Consider the following 9,857-nt stretch of genomic DNA (forward strand, 5'->3'; position numbering starts at 1 on the left):
GATCAGACAAAGATTGGTATGGGTACCATTTTCTTTTGACAAATGTCTTTAGGCCTTCAGAGCTGAAAAGCTAAATGTCTGCTGAGCATAAATTTTAGCATGAAGTGCTGTACGCATTCCCCAAGACTCTGTTCACATATCAGTGTTTTGGATCACGTGTAGAATCTCTGCGATTCTGCCCCTGATTTTAAAATGAGCTGTTAAAATGTGAAATGGCTGATCAGCATGTTTGGTGCCATTCATTTCAATGGCACCTGAGTATGGGGGGTGTTTTTACTGCAATTATGCTATTATTTTTTTTTCTTTCCCCCTCCACAAAAGAACTGCAATCGTGCACACAAAATTGCGCAACACGTGGCAGCCAAAAGACGTTCTGGAACTTTTTGGGGCGAGTTTGCGCGATTGCAGCTTTTTTGTTGCATGGGCAATCACAGCAAAATTGCCCTACATTTTTCAGGTTCCATTGAAATGAATGGCACCTAAACATGTTGATCAGCGATTTCACATTTTAACTGCGCATTTTTGAAATTGCGGGCAGAATTATGCGATTCCACCTGCAATTCAACATACCAATGGAGAACTTGAGTGAAAGCCTCATGTAGAGAAGACCAATAAAGCCTTGCAGAGCTGATGTCTTTACTGTACACGCAATGCAGAGAAGGGCAGTTCACACAAATACATGCTGATTCCTTTTCAGCTTGAGTGCACAAAGGACATACCATGTTATGCCTGGCCAGCCAACAAATTTCACTTGTCTATGTGAGATTTACACCGATCAGCCATAACTTGCTGGCCATACAGTACCTGGATCTAAAATAGTCCAGTCTGCTGAACTGGCTGAATTTTGATCCATGTGTGAGCAAGGCTTTTTCTACACAAGTTGATCCATTACTATAGGACAGAAAGGAGGTGAAGCTGTATGTACAGCAGTGAGATGTGACAAATATATTTCAATTGGGAGGGGTCACCTCCCCAAAAGTAAAAATGGTGGAAAAAAACCCCCCCACAAAATGGTATTTAAGGGTGACATGCCAGTATATGGGAAAAATCAACTCTACAAACGTGATTATATAAAAGATTGCAAGTTTTTACTGAACATGCATTAAAAACACAGTTCATCAGATAAAAAGAATAGGCTAATCACAGTATAGAGTTACACTTGTTGGTGATGATTATGCGTTTTGTGGTAACCACTGCTTCAGATTGTTAAACTCGGGTATGACAGATATTCATAACATCTCTACAAATAGAAAATATACATACAGTGAAGGAAATAAGTATTTGATCCCCTGCTGATTTTGAATGTTTGCCCACTCACACAAAGAAACGATCAGTCTATAAATCGAATGGTAGGTGTATTGTAACACGGAGAGACAGAATAGGAACCAAAAATTCAAAAGAAATGCATGTCTAACAAATTAAGCACTGATTTGCATGTTCATGAGGGAAATAAGTATTTGATTCCCTTCACAAAACAAGGTCAGATGTTTCCTGCAGTTGGCCACCAGGTTTGCACACATCTCAGGAGAGATTTTGGCCCACTCCTCTTGGCAGAGCCTCTCCAATTCATTAAGGTTTGGTGGCTGATGTATGGCAACTCGAACTTTCAGCTCCCTTCACAGATTTTCAATCGGATTAAGGTCTGAAGACTGGCTAGGCCACTCCAGGACCTTAATGTGCTTCTTAAGCCACTCCTTTGTTGCCTTGGCCGTGTGTTTTGGGTCATTGTCATGCTGGAACACCCATCCATGACCCATTTTTAGTGCCCTGGCTGAGGAAAGAAGGTTCTCACCCAAGATTTGATGGTACATTGCCCCGTTCATCATCACTTTGATGCGGTGCACTTCCTGTCCCCTTGGCAGAAAAGCACCCCCAAAGCAGAATGTTTCCACCACGTTTGAAAGTTGGGATGGTGCTCTTGGGGTCATAGGCAGCATTCCTCCTCCTTCAAACAAGGCAAGTTGAGTTGATGCCAAAGACTTCGATTTTGGTCTCATCTGACCACAACACTTTCAACCAGTCCTCTGCATCATTCAGATGTTCAGTGGCAAACTTCAGAGGGGCCTGGACATGTGCTTTCTTAAGCAGAGGGACCTTGCGGGCACTGCAGGATTTCAATCCTCGTCGGTGTAGTGTGTTACCAATTGTTTTCTTGGTGACTGTGGTCCCGACTGCCTGGAGATCATTGACAAGAACCTCACGTGTAGTTCTGGGATGATTCCTCACTCTTCTCATGATCATTGACACTCCACGAGGTGAGTTCTTGCGTGGTGCGCCAGACCTAAGGAGACTGACAGTTGTTTTGTGTTTCTTCCATTTGCGAATGATTGCACCAACTGTTGTCACCTTTTCACCAAGCTACTTGGCGATAGTTTTGTAGCTCAGTCCAGCCTTGTGTAGGCCTTCAATCTTGTTCCTGACATCCTTGGACAGCTCTTTGTGCTTTGCCATGGTGGAGAGTTTGGAATCCGATTGCTTCTTTGCTCCTGTGGACAGGTGTCTTTTATACAGGTAACAAAATGAGATTGGCAGCACTCCCTTTAACAGACTGCTTCTAATCTCAGCTTGTTACCTGTATGAAAGACACCTGGTAGCCAGAAATCCTGCTGAATGGTAGGGGATAAAATATTTATTTCCCTCATGAACATGTAAATCAGTGCATAACCGGTTCCCGCCCGGCCTATAGCGAGATGGCAGCCGGCAAAACACCTCTTACCTCCGGGTGGACGCCATATGGTGTCCTTTCAGGCATGCGCAGTTTGCCTCCCCGCAGGGCCCCTCTGCGGCGCGATCTGTCACAGGCCGGGTACCTCGGATACGGCCGATGACAGATTTGTGTACCGGCCCCATTTCCAGTACCATGTGACCTGCTGTGACCAATCACAGCAGGTCACAACAGTTGTATACAATGGATGGCTTCCTTTTCATTGTATACTAGTGTGTCTAGCTATGAATGGTCACAGCTATCACATGCACAAGCTAGGCCAATCATAGCCCAGCTGTGTCATGTGATTAGCCGTGGCCAAATCACAGCGAAGCACAAAAAAAACTCCTGAATAAATCGATGCCATTCAGATAAATGCTTGCTTATAGCAAAGTATTTCTTTGCTTATAAGCAAATTGTAAAAAAAAAAAAATACTGATCACTTCCCCAAAGTAGTACAATGTTACTATGGTAACATTATACTACTTTGGTCATAGTGAAATATGAAAAACATTTAATAAATTAAAACTAATAAAATTATTTTTTTTTTCATACTATCACCAGTGTCCCTGATCACCGCCATGCCAGTTATATGACACTGTACTGCACTGGTGACAGTATGTGAAAAAAATAGCATAATTTTTTTTGCATTTTGCAAATTACAACTTCAAAAAACTCATCATTCCTCTTATGAAATACGTCAGACAGTACTTTGCAAAAAGGGGTCATTTAGGGGATATCTGTACTGTTCTGACATTTTTGGGCCACAAGAAATTAGATTGGCCATCAGTACTTCAGGATTGATCAATATTACATATATACCATCGTTTGTGAACGCTATAACTTTCCTACAAACTAAATAATACATTATAATTTGGGTTATTTTTACCAAAGACATGTAGTAGAACACATCTTGGCCTAAATTTATGAAGAACAATTTATTTATTTGCAAATTTTTATCACAAAGAAATGTGGGGTTTTTTTTCATAATTTTCGGTCATAATTTTTAGCAAAAATTAAATACCCCAGTGTTGATTAAATATCATCAAAAGAAAGCTCTAGGTGTGTGAAGAAAATAACATTTTAGTTTGAATGACAATTGCGCGATCATACAACACTGTACCCAAAGTGTGAGAGTGCTGAAAAATGGCCTGGGCAGGAAGGGGGTAAAAGTGCCCTGTATGGAAGCAGATAATTTGTTAGGTATGCATTTCATTTGAATTTTTTGTTGCTACTCTGTCTCTGTGTTACAATACACCTACCATTTGATTTTTAGACATTCTTTGTGAGTGGGCAAACATTCAAAATCAGCAGGGGATCAAATACTTATTTCCTTCACTGTAAATGTGTTTTATTGGGATTTTATGGAATAGACCAACACAAAGTGGCACATAATTGTGAAGTGGAAGGAAAATGATAAATGCTTTTCAAAATGTTTTACAAATATCTGAAAAGTGTGGCGTGTATTTGTATTCATCCCCCTTTACTCTAATCCTAACTAAAATCTAGTGGAACCAACTGCCTTCGTAAGTAACCTAATTAGCAAATAGTGTCTACCTGTGTGTAATTTAATCTCAGTATAAATACAGCTGTTCTGTGAAGCCCTCAGAGGTTTGTTAGTGAACAAGCAGCATCATGAAGGCCAAGGAACACACCAGACAGGTCAGGGATAAAGTTGTGATAAACTGTTATAAAAAAAAAATCCCAAGGTTTGAACATCTCATAGAGCACTGTTCATCATCCAAAAATGGAAAGCATATAGCATAACTGCAAACCTACCAAGACATGGCTGTCCACCTAAACTGACAGGCCGGGCATGGAGAGCATTAATCGGAAAAGCAGCCGAGAGGCCCATGGTAATGCTGTAGGAGCTGCAGAGATCCACAGCTCAGGTGTGAAAATCTGTCCACAGGATAACTATTAGTCATGCACTCCACAAATCTGGCCTTTATGGAAGAGTGGCAAGAAGAAAGCCATAAGATGTCCTGTTAGCAGTTTGCAAGAAGCCATGTAGGGGACACAAATGTGGAAGAAGGTGCTCTGGTCAGATGAGATCAAACTTTTTGACCTAAAAGCAAAACACTTGTGTGGCAGAAAATGACTACTGAACACACCATCTCCACTATGAAATGTGGTGGGAGCATCAGGTGGGGATGCTTTTCTTTGGCAGGGACAGGGAAGCTTGTCAGAGTTGATGGGAAGATGGATGGCGGCAAATACAGGACAATCATAGAAGAAATTATGTTAAGAGTGCAAAAGACTTTGGTGGAGGTTCACCTTCCAGCAGGACAATGACCCTAAACAAACAGCCAGAGCTACAATGGAATGGTTTAGATAAAAGCATATTCATGTGCTAGAATGGCCAGACCTAAATCCAACTGAGACTCTGTGGCAGGACTTGAAAATTGCTGTTCACAGACACTTTCCATCCAATCTGACAGAGCTTGAGCTATTTTGCAAAGAAGAATGGACAAGAGTGTCACTCTCTAGATGCAAAGCTGGTACAGACATCCCCAAAAAGACTTGCAGATGTAATTGCAGTGAAAGGTGGTTCTACAAAGTATGGACTAGGGGTCTGAATACAAATGTACGCCACACTTTTCAGATATTTATTTGTAAAAAATGTTGAAAACCATTTATCATTTTCCTTCCACTTCACAATTATGTGCCACTTTGTGTTGGTCTATCACAGGGATATTGAATTAAAATTCATGGAGGTCCGTCCATTAAAACTTTCATCCAGCAGAGGTCTGAGTCTCATGTTTGTGCTATGACTCGGGTTCTTCATATCACAGCCCCACCCCCTTACATTACAGTTTCCCCTGTACATCACTCTCCCCCCCCCCCCCCCTTATACCACAGTAGTACCTTTAAAATTGCTGAACCCCCTCTTTACAACACAGCGCCTATTTTACATCACTGCCCCTCTTTGCATTCAAATCCTCCCATATTACATCACAGTGCCTCCTTTACTTAATTGTCCTTTATCTCCCTTTCACATCACAACCCCCCCCCTCCCACCTTTACATCAGTGTCCTCAGCCCCCACCTCACATCACAGTTCCCCTCTCCTTCACATCAGTGTCCTCTGTCACCCCTTTACATCACAGCCCCCTTACCTAAATCCCAATTCCCATCACAGCCCCCATTCCTTGCACCCTAGTCCCCTTCACAGCCCCCCTTCCTTACACCCCAGTTCTCTTTACAACCTTACTTGCATCTCAGTCCCCTTCACAGCCCCCCCCCCCTTGCACCCAAGTCCCTTTCACAGCCCCCCTTCCTTGCACCCCAGTCCTCACAACCCCCCTTTCTTGCACCAAAGTCCTCTTCACAGCCCCCCTTTCTGGCACCCCCAGTCCCCTTTACAGCCCCTCCTTACTTACACCTCAGTCTCCTTCACATTTTCTCCCTTCCTTGCACCCCAGCTCCCTTTACAACCCCTCTTCCTTGTACTGCAGTCCACTTCACAGCCCCCCTTCCTTGTACTCCAGTCCACTGTACAGCCCCCCGTCCTTGTACACAGTACCCTTTACAGACCCCCCTTACTTGCATCTCAGTCCCCTCTTGCACACCCAGTCCCCTTTAAAACCCTTCTTTTTTTTGTATACTGTTCCCCCTTCACAGCTCCCACCTTCCTTCTTTTCAGCCAAGTCCCCTTTATATGAATGCCCGCTCCCTTAAATTCTTCCCCCCCTACTGCCATTCACAACCCTCCTTTTCGATCCTACCTTACACAGCAGGTAGAAGGCATGGCATGGCATTCAATTTGAGGCTGATTTACTAATTACTAATAATACCAGGTCCTGCACAGCCATATACATCTGTGATATCAGTGCGAGGTTGCCTGTCTCTTCTGGGTTCTTGTAGCCGCCCCCCTGATGACATACATGTGAAGTGTCATCAGGGTGCTGGTTGCAGGTTTTAGGAAAAGACAGGCAGCCCCCCAATGACTCACCATAGTACATGAAGAGTAGGATGGCCTGCGAACTCCTGGGATGCATGGCATGATTATCCGCCCTCCTATCCCTCTTGTATTGAACTGTATTGTTGCTGTATTGTCTCCCGTTGAATTGTAAAGCTCTGAGCAAACTGTTGGCGCTATATAAATCCTGTATAATAATAATAATTATCCCAGAAGGCTGTGGGAAGTGAAATATCTTCTTGCCTAGGTAGGAACTTATGAAGTAGGGGAAGAATTCCCCAAATAGGGAAAAAATGAAAACAATAATAAAGTAGTGTATTTTTTTTGAGATAGCAGTGGGGTAGGGATGAGAAAGTGGCTGGGGAGGGGTAAGGTTGGCCAATGAAAGGTATCAAATGCCAAATCTTGTTTCAAACATGATACATTCCATTTATGAACACTAGATGTCAGCACAACATCAGCACTTTTATATCAGTAAGCTACCACTTGTGTGTATGTGTATACTGTGTGTGCACATATATATATATACACACACACACACACACAGGCGTACCTCGGTTTAGAACCGCATCAGTTAACATAATTTTCAGTTTCCGAATGAAAATCCATTGAAAATGATGCCTCGGTTTACACATTTTTTTCGCAATACGAAGCAAGTTTCTCCAGTATGCATTGCACCTTTAAAGTGCACTTTATAAAGAGTTTTGAACAGATAAGACTTTTTTTTTACTTTTTTGCTGACCTCCGGAACGGATTAATTGGTTTTTACTGCATTTACAAATTTTTTTTCACAATACGAAGCAAGTTTCCCGAGGGTGAATTGCACCTGGGAGGTTTATAGCGCCGACCCCGTGAATACTGGAGTCTGTGGGTAGCACGTGGCGTCGAGCGTGGAGGTGTTGGAGCGGTTTTTGCATCGCGTTTTGGAGCCATTCTGGAAATTTTTAATCATATCCCTGTACAATATTTATGCCTTTAAAGTGCACTTTATAAAGAGTTTTGAACAGATAAAAGACTTTTTTTTTTTACTTTTTTCTGACCTCCAGAACAAATTAATTGGGGTTCAATGCATTCCTATGGGAAACCGAGTTTACTAATTATTAGCAATTCGAAACGTCCCGTATATATATCAAATATAATCCATAACTTTATGACCACTGACAGGTTATCCCCTTCAATACAATGCCAATTCTGAAACTTCTCTCATACATGTAAATATCTGCATTTTTTTAAACTAGAAAATAACTTTGAACCCCCAAACATATATTTTTTAAGCAGATGCCCTAGAGAATAAAATGGTGGGTGTTGCAGTTTTTATACCACATGGTATTTGCACAGCGGTTTTTCAAAAGCAAATTTTATTTGAATTTTAATGCACAAAAACAGAATATAATACCCAGATGTTTGGTTAAATATAAAAGATGATGTTACGCCAAGAAAATAGATGCCTAACATGTCATGCTTTAAAATTGTGAACGCCAGTGAATGGCGACAAACTACGGTACTTAAAAATCTTCATAAGCGATACTTTTAAAGCCTTTACATGTTAACAGTGTAGAGATACACAGGAGGTCTGGTGCTTGGTGGTCTCTTGCTGTAACGTTCACGGCGGGCGATACCTCACATGTGTGATGCAAACACCATTTACATATGCATGTGAGACCCAGGTCCACTGACATGTTCTCTTTGCTGAGACATCTGGGGTCTACAGACCCTATGGGGTTTATTTACTAAAGCTGGAGAGTCCAAAATCAGACTCCCTTCTGCATAGAAACCAATCAGCTTCTAACCTCAGCTTGTTCAATGAAGCTTTGGCAATGAAACCTGGAAGCTGATTGGTTTCTATGCAGAAGGGAGTCTGATTTTGGACTCTCCAGCTTTAGTAAATAAACCCCTATATTTCTACTCTGTCCTTAAAATCTTCTGATCAAACCAAGATTAGCTTGGTCAGATGCTGTTACAAGCCAGTAATGTAAACAACACACCGAAACTGAAAGTGGTGAATTCACACTATCACCCTGTTAAAACACAGATTCACCGCTCTGCATTGCTGGCTGCACCAGGAGGCAGTGTGATGCCATTCAGCTGAAGTGACAGTGAAGGATGAGAACCAATGAAGAGTACAGTCATTGAGACCTAAGCAATGGAGTTTTTTGAGGAGGGGGTGGTCAACTATATCAAAAAATAGAGTCCATTGGTTTTAGCTGTTACTAAATTGTTTCTACATTTTATGGTCCTCTTACACGGGCGTTATGTTTTTTTCATCAGTTCAGTCATGTTTTTTCCAAGAAAAAAATTTATCAGTTCACATCAGTTTTTCATCAGTTTTCATCCATTTTTTTACACCCTTTACCAATGCAAAAATGGACAGTATGTCCTTTATCCATCCGTTTCCATCTGTTTCCATTCCTTTTTCGTCCATTCCTGTTTTTTTTACAGAAGAAAAATAGGGGTATTTTCTGTTCAAAAAAAGGAAGTCAATGGATGCGGACATTATGGGATGTAAACAGATAATCATCCGCTTACATCCCGTAGTCCATAGAAATACATGAGTGTCCATTTTTCATCCATAAATGGACAGATGAAAAATGGACATATGAAATGCCCGTGTGAAAGAGCCCTTAGGAGAGCAGTTTCTGTGGAGTGTTGAGGGCAAAATCCAGATTGAAGGGGATAAAGAAGGTTCTCAGTGAGGTGGTCACTCAATCAGTTGTAGACCAGGCGTTTAAGAAGCTTGAAGGAAAAGGAAAGCAAGGAGATGGGGCATAGGTTGTTAAGATTGGTGGGGTCCAAAGAAGGCTTTTTAAGTATAGGAGTGACTAGTGCAATCTTTAAAGAGTTGGGGAAGATGCCAGAAGCGAGGGAGAGATTGAAGATATGAGTTAGAGAGTGTAGGATAGAGCCATAGTCTGACCATAGTATTTGAGAAAGAACAAGGTCCAGTTCATTAGGTGGGCATGTATATAATTATTGAATGACCCCCTCAGTAATTTATTTTTAATTCTAAAAAGAACACAAAACACCAATTTTATGTAGTAACACAAAACAAAGACATGTATGCCTGTATACTCAGCAGACTGCATGTAGAAGTAGATGCAAGAAAAGCCTTACCTTTGTGGTTTAATTTTGCCTCTATGAACAATTGGAGACAACTAAAACAACTAAAAATCACTAAAGCTGGCTAAACATTGGTAGATCCTGTTTGTTCAGCCTACAAACTGAATGAAAAAGA

This window comes from Staurois parvus, unplaced genomic scaffold (assembly GCF_062004578.1).
Source record: "Staurois parvus isolate SC_StPar_1 unplaced genomic scaffold, SC_StPar_1.0 ptg000299l, whole genome shotgun sequence".
NCBI classification, from domain to species: domain Eukaryota; kingdom Metazoa; phylum Chordata; class Amphibia; order Anura; family Ranidae; genus Staurois; species Staurois parvus.